Source organism: Heptranchias perlo, chromosome 20, assembly GCF_035084215.1.
Source record: "Heptranchias perlo isolate sHepPer1 chromosome 20, sHepPer1.hap1, whole genome shotgun sequence".
Lineage (NCBI taxonomy): Eukaryota > Metazoa > Chordata > Chondrichthyes > Hexanchiformes > Hexanchidae > Heptranchias > Heptranchias perlo.
Window position 1 is genome coordinate 7,385,131 of NC_090344.1, and position 15,137 is coordinate 7,400,267.

The window sequence follows — 15,137 nt, forward strand, 5'->3', positions numbered from 1 at the left end:
AGACTTAAATGTAGGGGGCATGATGAAGAAATTTGCAGCTAATATAAAAATTGTTCCTGTGGTTGATAGTGAGGAGGAAAGCTGTCGACTGCAGGAAGATATCCATAGAGCAGACAGGTGGAAAGAAAAGTGGCAAATGCAATTCAATCTGAAGAAGTGTGAGGTAATGCATTTAGTGGGGGGGGGGGGGGCAAAAAGGCAAGGGAGTATATAACAAATATTGCAATTAATTTGCCATTTACACGCCCATTCTGCAAATTTACTAATGTCTTCCTTTATTATTCGCATTTTTCTTTGTATTAACTACAGCTCGCAATTAGGTGTCGTCCCTAAATTTTGAAATTGTACTTCCGATTCCCGTGTCCAAATCATGAATGTAAATTTTGAACAAAAGTGGTCACAGCACCAATAAATTGTGAACAACAGTGGTCCCACCACTGATGAAGTGTTCACAACAGTGGTCCCATCACTGATATATTGTGAACAACAGTTGTGCCAGCATCGATAAATTGTGAACAACCGTGGTCCCAGCACCGATAAATTGTGAACAGCAGTGGTCCCAGCACCGATAAATTGTGAACAACTGTCGTCCCAGGAATTTTGATCTTGAACTGCAGTTGAAACTGTTGCACAAAAGAAAATAACGTCCCCAAATCGTCCCACGTGAATCTCAAATGCTTTGGGAAGAAGTTCAATCGAAACAATCAGGACTTTAAAGGCACCTCAACGACCTGAACTTTCGTTGAATGAATTGTGTTAGCCATTGCATTCGACCGTGAAATCGCTCTTGACTTTCATTTCACTGAAGCAGAGTGTGGCCGCTTTGTATCTGTGATCATGTCGGTGGCGTGTTTAGCTTTGATATTGATCGCTTCCAATTTGTAAGATTTCATCAATCGTCAGGAAAAAGAAACCGAGAATCGAATTGTCCCTCTAAGTGATGAGCTGAAGGGATTGGTGATCCAAGCAGATCTGGAAAATGCGTGGTGCAATCGGTCAGGAGTTCCAAATCCACCCTCCAGGCACTCGGCAATTATATTGAATGAACTTTCCTCTGGCCCAGTGTCGCCGCACTGAAATCGAGTATTTCTCCGGCATGTTTTTCTTCATAGTTGCTGGTGTAAGAGTGAAGACTGGCTGGTTGGATTTTCACTCCTACAAGCTTTAATCATTCATTTTTCACTGACTGTAGACAGTTGTTATATTGGCCGCTGCAATCTCAAAGTTTAGCCCAGTGAATTATTGGTTTAGCAGGTGATCTCTTCACCTGTTCTCGGCGGTGTTATCCGTTAGTGTGAAAGTTTGATTGTTCGAGCCCTTATTTTATTTTTCCTCAGGATTCATCGCCTCAAAGTTCCAGGGTTTCAACGCATGTTTTGGAATCAAGAAAATGTACCGGAATCATTGCCAGCTGAGCAGGGCTGATATTCTACCATTTACCCTGCGGTCGGGAATCAGGCACATGAATCATATAAAGGAATGGAACATTGGCTTCACGGTAATTACAATTCTCCTTGACAGACAAGCCCGCGAAAGGCCCGAAGGGAGGCCGCATTCGCAGCAGGAGAGCTGGTTCGCTGTGACATGGAGATTTCTGTAGTGAGTGAGACCAGACTGTTCCTATGTTCAGAGAATAAATTTCACACCCTTTATTTTGGAAAAGCAAAACGGTGGGGATTTTTGTCATAGCCCGATGCCTCTCCTGTTGCATCAGATGTTCCTCGTTGCGTTACTTTCATCTTGATCGGAGAACCAGTTCGGGCGTCCCTGTGATAAATAGCGACAATTGCCAGTTAATGTTAAATTTAACAACGACTCCACTGCGTTTTTAATCCCACTCTTAAGATGCAGTCTATAAAATGAAAAAAATTCATCACATTCAAAGCATAAAAATCTTATTAAAGTTTTGACTGTCTCTCGGTAACCACGTCAACATCTCCTTCAGTCTGAAATAGAAAGTTATCGATTGATTCATGGTGATTAAAACAGGGATTCAACTACGAACAGGATTTAATTAGCTTCATATAATTAATTTAATAAGTTCATAACTCTTTTTAAAGTTAATTCCCTAACTGAGAATCGAACCTCGCGGCGGTGAGAGTACCGAATTCTCACCACCAGGCCATTGGGGAGCTCCCAAGATTGCGCACGAGACAAAGTGGAACTGATGACATTATTTTTTCTTTCGCTCTTTCATGATTCATTCAGCTCTGTGTTTATTCTCAGGCCTCTTATCTCTCCTTCTTTTCAGCTTCTGACCGCGGATATTCCTGTGGCTAAATATCAATAATATAGAACATCTCACAGCCCCGGTATATTTGCTGTTTCTCTGTGCAGTTCTGTGCAAAATCAAACTGCACGCAAATACCGATAGTGCCTCTCTCTCACTCCCCACAGAAGCAGCAGGAGATGCCACTTTAAACTGCCAGTTGCTTCAAACGATTCATGATGGACCTGCGTGGCCTTGCAGTTTTCCAAGGAACTGTATTCAGTGCGTGAATTTTGGAAATAGGACCATGTCCATCAGCAGCTTGTGGGAGTATTTTACCTCACTTTCCATTTCATGTAAATGCCTACTTGCACTTGGTGATGTCATTGCCTGAACATCACCTCTGTCGCGATATTATTTCGAACAGAAAATGCCATTTTGTGCGAGCAGTTTGTCTGGCAGGAAAATGACCTGAATTACAAAGGGCCAAGTAGGAAAGGCTGCGTTGCTCTGCTTGTTCGCAGCAAAGAATTTTCAGCGTTTCCTTGGGGTTTAGTGTTTAGGATTCGGCGCTTTCATCATCACGGCAATGGTTCGATTGTCGGTCTCAACATCCGCATATTATACACTCTATCATAAGTGTACTGTACTCAAATTGCTGTTTTTTCATTGTGAGGGGAAGAAACATAAATGTGTGGACATTAATTACGAATTCATCAGCTGGGTTGCACCTTTTCTTTTCCTACCGTCTCAGTCTTTCCATCTTTACCCTTCTCTGCTGGTGTTGCAGGTTCCATCATTCTTCGCTGTTCACGATGCCTGAGAAGTCCATCAGGAGAAAACAGGCAAAGTCAAGAGACAGAGACAGGGAGAGATTAAAACACAGAAATAAATTGTATAAATGTCAAGTTCTGCGAACGAGCAGAACTTAGAATGGAGCTTGGGAGAGATTCCTTCACGTGTCTTGCAATTTTGCAAGAGATCATTGGGCTCCGAGTTAAAAGCGTCGTTGGCGATGGAGCACCTCTCTGAGGGAGCGAACAAGGTCCGTTCGTTCAAGTTCATATTCATTTGAACACTGAACAAACTTTAAAAAGTAGCGCTGCGAACAGGATTCGAACCTGTGCAGGACAAACCCCATTGGATTTCAAGTCCAACGCCTTAACCACTCGGCCATCGCAGCTGCAAACCTCAATGATGCACAGCTATAAATCAGAATGCGTAGGGTTATCACACGAGATCTGTGACACTTTGTTCTCTCGGACAGGTTTCCAACTGGAAACTTCCAGCTTGTTAATGTGCTGACTTTGCTGTCTCGGTGATAGAATTCTCATTTATCACGTGAGAAACCGGGGTTCGATTTCCGGTTCGTTTAGGATTATTTTCATTCTCCATTCATAAGATCGCGTGAACTGTGCGACGTTCGCCCTCAGCTTCAATCTGCGCACCATTTGAGACATTTTCCATTCTCCACGTGTGTTGCGTCGAAGCTGGGTTGGAAAATCACATTGCAAGTCTAACGCCTTAATCATTGGGTCATCGCTGCTGCAAGCGACAAATCCGACACGGCTGCAGAAGAGAATGAAGAAGGTTATGACAGGAGAACTCTGAGACTGTATGATCTTTCAGACAGGTTTCGAACTGAGCGCAGACCACCGGCTGCTGTGCGGACTTTGTTATTTCAGTGATCAAATTCTTGCTTTCTGCGCGGGAGGTCCGAGTTCGACCACCGCTCAATGGAGGAGCATTTTTCATTCTCCATTCATGAGGTCACGTGAATTGGGATACGTTTACATTCAGCTTCAATTTGAACACCATCTTGTGACATTTTCCTTTCTCCATGTGTGTTGTCGTCGACAGAACCTCTGCATTCTGTCCTCCATGCACTGGAATTAAGACAATCCTGCCGACGACACCACTGACAAAACGTGAGAAGCCAATTAATGATTTTGAACTAAAAATGGTGACACCGCAGGGCTCGTCCGGGATCTCTCACATAACAATCAGCAAATCCCCAAAGCGAGATATCATACCCGAAGACCAACGAGCCACTGATAACAGAGGGGTGAAACCAATGCAGAATTCTGTGCCACCCACAGCCGATCGGCCACCATTCTCGACATCGTATCACTTTTTCTATTCCGATGTACGGCAATGTGAAGACGTACATTAACTATTTCATATCAACAATATTAGCATCTCTTGACCACATTCGTTTCGAATGTGCGAGTTGTAATATCAAGTGAGACTTTGCAGAATTAATTGCTCTAAAGCGACATTGTTGTCTCCCTCGGCATCCGCAGATTATCCACTCTCCCACAAGTATAACAGTGACTACACTTCAAAAATACTTCATTGGCTGTAAAGCGCTTTGGGAGGTCTTGATGTCGTGAAAAGCGCTTTATAAATACAAGATTTTGTTTTTATACTGGGCTAAAAGGACTGATGATTTCACTATGAGGACGAAGCGACATCGATATGTGGACATTGGCTCAGAATTCATCATCTGGGTTGGTCCTTTACTTTTCCTCCCGTCTCAGTCTTTCGATCTTTACCGTTCTCTGCTGGTGTCGCAGGTTCGATGAGCTTTGGCCGTTCAAGGAAGCCTGAGAAGTCCATCAGGGGAAAACAGAGAGGGACAGAGACAGGGAGAGATAGAGAGGTAAAAGTAAAGAAAAAAAAGCCTGAATATCAAGTTAGCAGAATTTGAAATGAAGCTTGAGAGAGATGGAATCATACACTCATAGAATCGTTACTGCACAGAAGGAGGCCATTCGGCCCATTGAGCCTGCCCCGGCTCTCTTTAAGAGCAATCCAGTTAGTCCCATTCCCCCGTTCTTTCCCTGCAGACCCGCAAATATTTTTCCTTCAAATATGAATCAAATTCCTTTTGGAAAGTCACGATTAAATCTGCTTCCACCACCCTTTCAGGAGATGCATTCCAGATTATAACTATTCGCTGATTTAAAACGTTTTTCCTCAAATCGCCTTTGGTTCTTTTGTCAACCACCGTAAATCTGTATCCTCTGGTTCTCGACCCTTCCGCCAACGGGAGCAGTTTCTCTTTATTTACTTTATCTAAACCCGTCATGATTTTGAACACTTCTATCAAATCTCCTCTCAACCTTCCTGCCCTCAGGAGAACAACCCCAGCTTCTCCAGTCTATCCACGTAACTGAAGTCCCTCATCCCTGAAACTATTCCAGTAAATCTTTTCTGCGCCACCTCTCAGGCCTTCACATCCTTCCGAAAGTGCGGTGCCCAGAATTGGACACAATTCTCCAGTTGTGGATTATTGTGAAGTTTCCTTCAAGCACCTTGAAGTTTTGCAAGAGACCACTGGGCTCCCAATTAAAAGGTCTGCCGCGGTGGAGGATCTGTCTGAGAGAAGGAAATGCGGCCCGTTATCTCCAGTTCATATTTATTTGAGCATTGAACAAAACTGTAAAAAATGGCGCCGTGAGCAGGAATCCAATGATTCACCGAAAGACCCTGTCGAGTTTTAGATGTAACGGCTTAACCACTCGGCCATCACAAGCAGCGAGTGCTAGTAATGCAGGGCTGTAAATCAGAATGCGCAAGGTACTCAGAGGAGATTTGTGAAATTATATGTCGTTTCAAACAGGTTTCCAACTGGACGCAGAGAGCCCGATGCAATGCAAACGTTGCTGTTTCACTGGTAGAATTTGCACTTACCACGCGGGGGAACAGGGTTCATATTCTCGACCAATTAAGGCGCATTTTTATTCTGCACCTCTGAGATCGCCTGAATTGGGATAAATTCACCTTCAGTTTCAATCTGCACACCGGCGTGAGGCATTTTACTTTCTCCATGTGTGTTGCGTCGATAAACCGGCTGCATTCCGACCCCTTGTCCTCAAATATGCTCGAGGATTAAATCAATGCTGCTTTCTGCAACGCTGAAAAGATGTGAGAAAGAAATGAGTGAATCCTCACTGGAAATCGTGAAACAGGAGGGTTCTGGGATTTGAACTGGGGACCTCTCACATATCAAACAGTGAAACGGCCAAAATGAAAACCATAATCCGAGAACAAGGAGCCGTCAGTAACACAACCGGACAACCAGTCGAAAATTTCCCTGCTCCCCACAACCGATCGCCCATTCATTCAGACCGCTTCTGTCCATCGAATCATAGAATGGTTACAGCACAGAAGGAGGCAATTCGGCTCATCGAGCCCGTGGCGGCTTTTTATAAGAGCAATCCAATTAGTCCCATTCCCCGGCCTTTTCCAGGTGCTCTGTATTTTTCCCCTTGAAATTCCTTTTTTAAGTCACGATTGAATCTGCTTCCACCATCCTTTCAAGCAGCGCATTCCAGAGCAGAACTATTCGCTGCGTAATTAAGTTTTTCCTCATATCGCCTTTTGTTCTTTTGCAATCACCTCAAATCTGTGTCCTCTGGTTCCCGACCATTCCGTCAATTAAAACAGCTTCTCTTTGTTTACTTTATCTAAACTCTTCATGACTTTGAACACTTCAATCAAATCTCCTCTGAACCTTCTCTACTCTAAGGCGAACAACCCCAGCACGAGGCAAATGCGGTCAAATGGCTTCAATTAATTTATTCGATCATTAAACAGACCTTTAAAGACAGGCCTTGTTTTGTGGAAGTGTGAGCTCGTGGTTTAAATCGCTGGTTTCAATGTTTGGTGCGTTTCTCGATTCTGATTTTACCACTGACAGAATTTCTGCAAATATCCATTTTGACCTGTTCACAGAAATCCCGATTGCAGTGCGATGGAGCAGAGGATGTGAAAGAAGCTGAAAGTGAAAGTGCAGATATTATTTTCATCACGGGGACAGGACACGTTTCCACAGGTAAGGAAATCTCACCTTCAGATTCTTTCCAGCAGAGTGTGACAGGTGATCAGAGTGACCGGGCTCTCGCGGCGCAATCGGTCCTTATTTGAGTTACAGGCTCAGGAAATGCCGGGGTTTTTAATTCGAATCTCAGCAAGATCAAACAATCCTTTTGTTTGTGAACATTTCGACCGGAGTTGAAGGTACAATTGATGTGTTCCAAAATTCATTTAATTATCTGAATTGCCATGTGGTTCCTCTGGACTATGCGGTTGCAAGAGCAGATGCGATGTTTAGTATTAGTTGTTTACAGGAGGGAGGCTGCGGTTTTAGAGACACAAACTATGACTTTGATCCATCTTCAAATCGTGGGATTTAACTGGAGCTTTAAACCAGCGCCAGAGGCCGCTCAGCCAGGATACTTTCCATCCTGCACTTCAGGAGCTAGTTTTACAGGAATAGAATGACTGCAAGCAAGAATTCTACCCCTGAAGCACCAATGTTCGCACGGCAGCAGCATGCATGTGTCCAGTTGGAAACCGATCTGAAGGAACATGCAGTCTGACAGAGCCGGAAGTCCAGCAGATTGACTTTCGGTCTGAGCAGATGTTGAGTCTCCTTCTTGAGAGAGTTTCGCCAATCCAGCTCAGAATGGTTTAAGAATCATGAATTCGGGTGTGACTGGAGCCACTTGTGTAAGATGAAGTGTCGGGGGCAGTTTCACATCCTTGACGGACATTAATGATCCTGTTGCGGTTTTGCTGCAAAATTTCACTTCCCAGCTCCCGAACTAAAATCCAACGCCGTTGCAACTCGAATCCACAGCCTTTGAATGGCTTATCAAACAAAACAAGTAGCAGTCCAACACACTAGCCATTGCACCACAGGGTCAGTTGCTAAAAAAAAACCTGAATAAAAAGAAAGACGCGTTTCTCCGGTCCAGGGGCAAAGTGAGAATGGATGTTATTCAAAAAACTGTCCCCTCGAATCTGTCTTTATATATTTTTTTGCAAGCTTCGATTTTAAAAGTTATAAAAAGCCAAAATAAATAAAGTAAATTATAAGAATCGAATCCGTGATTAAGGCGTTACAACATTCCCGAAGCAACTGAGTTAACCGGCCGTACTGACGGTCCATTAGACATTTTAATTAATTTCTGGACCTGTACGCTAGTTGGTAGCGCTTTCTGTACTTGGACCCCTAAATCTCTCTGCTCCTCCACAGTTCCCAGTTTCTCACCATATAGAAAACATTCTGATTTATCTTTCTTAGATTTAAAGTGGATGACCTCGCTCTCCCCCACATTGAACTATATTTGCCGCAGTTTTGCCCACTCACTGAATCAATCAATTCCCACTTTTCAACTTCCTGCTTCGATCTTCATGACTTATTGCGTCACCAGAAGGCTGCGTGTTCAAATCACGGGTAACCGTTACTTTTCGAGCTGATCGGATTCTGGATCGTTCCGGGATGAATATTTTATCTGCTTTTTCTCAATAAACAGAACCTTGCTCTAAAGTCTGCTTCCCTGGCTCTCAAATTTCAGGAAGGCGCCTCATTCTGCCCTCGACTTTTGATTTTGACCTGCGGTTGAAACTTTTGCAAAGAGGGAAAATAAGTCCCCAAATCGCTCCACGTGAATCTTAAACGCTTTGGGAAGACGTTCAGTGCAAACAATCAGGAATTTAAAGGCACCTCAATGACCTGCACTTTCTTGGAATGAGTTTTGTTCGCCATTGCATTCGACCCTGAAATCGCTCCCGGCTTTCATCTCACTGAAGTGAAGAGTGTGACCGCGTTACATCTGTCAGAGTGGAAGTGACGAGTTTGGGGTCGGTATGGGTCGTTTACAACTTTTGAAATCTCACCAAGCAGCAGAGAAAAAGAATCTTGGAATCAAATTGTCCCTGTCAGTGATGAATTGAAGTGAATATCGCTCCAAGCAGATCTGGACAACTCGCAGTGCAGCCGCACAGGAGTTCCAAATCCACCTTCTCGCCACTCGGCAATCGCATGAACTGAACTTTACTCTGACCCAGTGTCACCGCGCTGAAATCGAGTATGTCTCGGCCACACTTTTTCTGAACATCATGGTTCGTGGTTTAAGAGTGAAAACTGCCGTCCGCTTCACTGTAAGTGCAAGAGACATCTTTGTAAACACCGAGTCGTGTCACAGACCTGCTCGTCGGACCTGCTCATTTCATCTCATCTCATTTTCAGCAAACCTGAATATTACTGGAACAGAGAATGGAGAATCACAGCTCGAGAAATCAATCCTCTCGACCACGAGGGGACTGAGTCTTCCAACAGACAGGTGTTTAATGGCAAGGTGAGTTTAATGTTCAGGAATAATAGAACACAGATTTTCATTCGTGCAAACTTCACACACTTTATTTTGGAAAAGTAAACTGATAGTGGAGAGAATTTATTTTGATCGCTGCAACCTGAATTTTTAGTTCGTTGAATCAGGAGTTCAACAGCAAACGTGTGTTGTCTCTGTAGCGCAATCGGTTAGCGCGTTCGGCTGTTAACCGACAGGTTGGTGGTTTGATCCCACCCAGGGACGGTGGGGTAACTTTTATCTTCATGGTCTCGCATTTCCTGGTTCTGATGTTTGTTTTGGCTGCAAAACAAATGCCCGGTTTCGATGGCCAGCTGAGCACGGCCGATCTTCCATCATTTCACCTGTGATTGGCTTCACGGAAATCTGAATTCTTCTTGATCGACAAGGTTCGAAGGTTGCAGGAGAGCCGCTTCACTCTGACATGGATATTTCTGCAGTGAGTGACGCCAGACTGTTTCCACAATGAATGTCACTCCCTTTAATTTTGGAAACGCAAAATTGTATTCACATTCCGATGGGTTTCAGTTGATTTGTGAGAGATCATGAAAGGATCCTGCAGAGCTGCCTTGGATAATAACAACAGTTCTAAGCCGCATTTCAGTCGCGGCAACAAATCCTTACATCCGAGTATCTGCACCCTTAAATCCGAGTATCTGCACCATTACACCGGAGTATCTGCACCATTGCACCAGAGTATCTGCACCTTTAAATCCGAGCATCTGCACCCTCACACCGGAGTTTCTGAGCTCTCACACCGGAGTTTCTGCGCCCTCACACCGGAGTTTCTGCGCCCTCACACCCATAACTCATCAACTGTCCCCAATCATCTTTATCAGCGTAAGGAGACCTAAACAAAACACAACAGTGAAGAAATTGGCTTTATGATTCTTCACTAATGTACGGACACATTTTTGTTTGCGGTACTTTCAGGGAGATTTGGGGAAAGTGGCCGCTGATACTCAGAAACCACTACTTGTTGCTTTCTTTTTTCAGCGGGCTCGTTGGTCTAGGGGTATGATTCTCGCTTCGGGTTTGTTGTTTAAAATATGTGAGAGATCCCGGGTTCAAATCCCGGACGAGCCCTCATTTCCCCCCCAGACTTTTGATCTTGAGCTGCTGTTCAAACTGGCAGGGTGTTTGGAGGTGTCTCAATGATCTCACGTCCTCTGAATGCATTCTGCTTGTAATTGCAATTGACCTTGAAACCGCTCTCGGATTTCATCTCACTGAAGCAGAATGTGGCCGCTTTTTATCTGTCAGCGTGGAGGTGACGAGGTTGTGGTTGATAACCGCGGGCACACCTGTCCGGACATTGTTATTCAGAATGTACAAAATGCTGTCTCAAATACTCTGTTGTCATCCTGGGAGCTCTCGATTTCCATGCCCAACCTTTCCCCGAGTAAGAATGTATCCAGTCTGTACCCGAACTATCTCCTCACTCAAAGCCTCCCATTGCTCATTTACTGTTTTACCTGCCAATTTTTGATTCCAATCCACCTGGACCCGATCCCTTTTCAACTCGCTGCAATTCGCTCTTCCCAGTTGAGTATTTTCATACCTGATTTTTCCTTGCATTTTCCATAACTACACTAAACCTGCTGCAAATGCTCCCCCAGAGAATCATGCTCCACTTGCCCCACTTCTTTCCCCTCAATAAATCCAACACTGCTTCCTTCCTCGTTGGGCTGAAAACATATGGATTAAGAAATTTCTCTTGTGCACATTTCAGGAATTGCTCGCCATCTTTGACTTTTACACAGCTATTTCGCAGTCTATATTCTGATAAATGAAGTTCCCTTTTATCACTACTCTAAAATTATTGCATCTTTCTCCAATTCACCTGCCAATTTGCTCCTCTGTCTCCTTCCCACTATTTGGTCCCCCTATAGAATGCACCCAGCACCGTAATAGCTCCTCAATTGTTCCTTAATTCTAAACAAATAGATTATGCCTTTGAACCCTTAAGCATGTCAACCGTTTCCACCACTGTCACAGTATTTTTGATCAATAGTGCCTGCTCCCCTCCAGCCCCGCCCCCCCCTCCTTTTTTTCCCTGCCTTTCCTGAATACTTTGTAGCCTGCAATATCTAAGTGGCCAATCCTCCGCTTGTTTGAACCAGGTCTCCATTATTGACAATATAACATAATCCCATGTTACCACTTGTGTCTGCAGCTCACCAACCTTATTTACCAAGTATGTTAAACACAACATCAGGGCATAAAGGTCGGACAAGTTCTAATGCCCAATTAAATGTTCTATACACTAATTTACGTAGCATAAGAAATAAAACAAGTGAATTAGAAGCGTAAATTAAGCTTATAGTGCATGACGTAGTGCTCATCACTGAGACCTGACGACAAACTGGGCATGACTGAGATAAATATTTCAAGTTATAAGCCGTTTGGAAAGGATAGGGACATTGGAAAAGGCGGTGGAGCAGCGATATTGATGAGGGATACTATTACTGCATTGGAAAGAAGAGATATCAGTAAAGGTGAGCACGCAGGAGAAAGGCTTTGCGTAGAAATGAGTAACAGAATAGAATACAAGACTTTGGTGGGAGTTGTTTATGGACTTCCGGATAGCAGTGAAAAAGTAACAGGATACACAAAAGCGGACATGTTGTTCGGGGTCTGGAACTCACTGTCTGAAAGGGTGGTCGAGGCAGAAAACCTCAACTCATTTAAAAAGTACTTGGATGTGCATTTGAAGTGCCGTAATCTACAGGGCTATGACCAATTGTTGGAAAGTAGGATTAGTTGGATAGCTCTTTTTCGGCCGGCACAGACACGATAGGCCGAATGGCTTCCTTCTGTTCTGTAATTTTCTATGATTCCATGATTCCGTGTGTGGGAAGGGATTCACTCAGTCATCACACGTGCTGAGACACCAGGGAGTTCAAAAGTGACTGCAGGAGTTGGATTCTGCTGTTAATCCCATCCAGAACTGAACCATTTTCATTCTGACATTTCGGGTTTGTTTCTTCTGATGTTAATAACCCCTATAACTGGGCTGGAGTTTAATTTTCTGGATATCTGTTGAATAAATCAGCTTTGTTTTAAACATCTTGTTGTAGATTTTGGTCTTTCCCACCTGAGTGTTTAGCATCACCTGACTGGAGCTCAGAAAGGACAATCTGGGGGCAGGATCGTCCGATGGGAACAGAACTTCAGCCTGGAAACAGTCCTTCAGGGCCACACTGAGAGGGGCAAACAGCACTTTGGTCTTTCTTGGCTCTGTTCACTGATAGCAAAGTGGCCGTGCGGCATCCAGTCTAAAAATGACTGTGGTAATTATTCTCTGAAGATTTAACCTCTTTGTCTGACTGTCCTGAGTCGACCATTTAAGGCAGGCGTTAACTCATTTAAAATAAACCCGCTTAAAATAAATGGGTTATGAATTGTGATTTCCGTGAAGCCAAAGTTCCTTCCTTTATATGATTGACGTGCCTGCTCTCCGACCACAGGGTAAATGGTGGAATATCAGCCCTGCTCAGCCGGCAATGATCACGGTACATTTTCTTGCAGACAAAACACACATTGAAACCCTGGAACTTTGAGGTGATGAATCCTTAGGGAAAATAAAATTAGGGCTCAAACCATCAAACCTTCGCGTCAAACGATAGCACCACGAGACAGGTGAAGAATTTACCGACTGAACCAATAATTCACTCAGCTAATCTTTGAGGTTGCAGTGACCAATATAACATTTGTCTACTGTCAGTCCAACATGAATGATTGAAGCTTGCAGGAGTGAAAATCCAACGAGCCGGTCTTCACTCTTAAATCAGCAACTATGAAGTTAAGAGAAACGTGCCGGATAAATACTCGATTTCAGCGCGGTGACACTGGGCCAGGGTAAAGCTCAGTCAATATGATCGCTGAGTGGAGAGGGGGTGGATTTGGAACTCCTGAGCGACTGCACTGCGCATTTTCCAGATCTGCTTGGAGCACCAATCCCTTCAATTCATCACTTGCAGGGACAATTCGATTCTCGGTTTCTTTTCCCCGATGCTTGGTGAAATTTTAAAAATTGAAAGCGACCAATATCAAAGCGAACCTCGTCACCGACATGCTCACAGATACAAAGCGGACACACTCTGCTTCAGTGAGATGAAAGCCCAGAGCGGTTTCAAGGTCGGATGCAATTGTAAGCAAAGCTCGTTCAATGAAAGTGCAGGTCATTGAGGTGCCTTTAAAGTCCTGATTGTTTGAACTGAACTTCTTCCGAAGGTGCTTGAGATTCAAGTGGAGTGATCTGGGGACTTCTTTCCCCTCTTTGCAAAAGTTTGAACCGCAGGTCAAGATCAAAAGTCCCGGGTTAAATTCGGGCTTCGACTCTCGAATCGAGAATTATACCCCGACCTCAACCAGCCCAGAGACAAGAACGTGTCCTTTCATTGACGTGCGACGGTCACATTCCATGAGAGGTCGATCTGAAAATTGAAAGGTCATTTTTGAAGAAACATTTTGATCAATTCTGTGTTGGCTCTCTGAACAAGGACAAACACCACACTGTCTGTTTTCGCATGTCAGATTTACTCAACATCATAAATTACATAAAGGCGCCGCTGAGAGTTGAACCCAGAATCTCCTGTTAACGAGACAAGCGCTTTAACCAACTAAGCCACGGAGCCAATTCCTGGCTGTGGTTTTCACCTCCTCTCATTAATATCTATCAGCCACACGTCACATTCTGTTGGGGGTTCAGACTGTTCCATCTTTGTCTATTTCGGTTGCCCGTTTCCCTGTGAATCCCGATACTGCCTGCGTTTCAGTCTGTGTTTATCTGTGTGTGTCCATCAGTGCGTTGATACACGGATGGATATGTTTGCTTGTGTTTGTTTGTTACATTAAATAATTTAGAGGATCAGACAATTCTCGCTCTGACACTGAAGAACTAATGAAGCAAATTTCACAGCGAAGTGTTGTTTATCGTGGTGCTGAAATTTTAAAAAAAATCTTAAGAGGTGCAAAAAGGGAAAACGAGAAAAACTTGTGAAGGAAAATACGGACAACTCTCACGGCATTTACAGTGTAAAAAGAGAAAGAAGGGTGACTTCGAGTAATGTGGGCCCTTGAAAGACGGATGGGGGGGATATTGTAATTGAAATTCAGGAAATGGCAGACTTGCGAAATACTCACAGAAAAGGATGAGGATAATATCCCAGAGACACGAGGAAAACTGAAATTAAATCAAGGGGATTCAGTGCAAGTAAAATAATGGTAATGGAGAAAGTAATTGGACTAAAGATAAACAAATCTCCAGGGCCTGATGGTTACCATCCCAAGGAATTAAAAGGAGCAGGTGAGGAAATTGTACATGCTTCAGTCATGATCGTTCAAAACTCTCTTGAATCAGGAATTGTTCCATGGATTGAAAAATTAGCAATGTCACTCCATTATTTAGGAAGGGGAGGAGAGATAAAATAGAAAATTACAGACCTATTATTCTGGCGTCTGTTGTGGGGAAGTTACCAGTATCTGTTACGAGGGAAAGAATGACTGAGCACTTGGATACACAGGAATTGATCAGAGAGAGCCAGCATGGATTTGTAAAGACGAAGTCAAGTCCAACGAAACTAGTTGAACTTTTTGAAGATATAATAACGTGGTAGATAATGGAGTGTCTATGGGTGTTATATGTATATTGACTTCCAGAGGCATTCGATAAGGTGCCACATAAGAGACTGTTAACACAAATGGGAGCACATGGAAATTAAAACAACCCATTGACATGGGTAGGGAGTTAGTTGGGAGGT

At 43.8% G+C, this 15,137-nt stretch overlaps 3 non-coding genes across 3 annotated transcripts; 2 read left to right on the top strand and 1 right to left on the bottom strand.

Annotated features, from left to right (window-relative positions):
• Positions 1-3,309: 3,309 nt before the first annotated feature.
• Positions 3,310-3,392, bottom strand: trnas-uga (transfer RNA serine (anticodon UGA)). The gene has a single exon. It is a non-coding gene; the product is annotated as a tRNA-Ser (tRNA).
• A 6,131-nt stretch (positions 3,393-9,523) lies between these two features.
• On the top strand, positions 9,524-9,597 carry trnan-guu (transfer RNA asparagine (anticodon GUU)). Its single transcript has one exon. It is a non-coding gene; the product is annotated as a tRNA-Asn (tRNA).
• Positions 9,598-10,370: 773 nt separating this feature from the next.
• Positions 10,371-10,458, top strand: trnap-cgg (transfer RNA proline (anticodon CGG)). The gene is given in 2 exon segments: positions 10,371-10,406; positions 10,423-10,458. It is a non-coding gene; the product is annotated as a tRNA-Pro (tRNA).
• Positions 10,459-15,137: the final 4,679 nt, after the last annotated feature.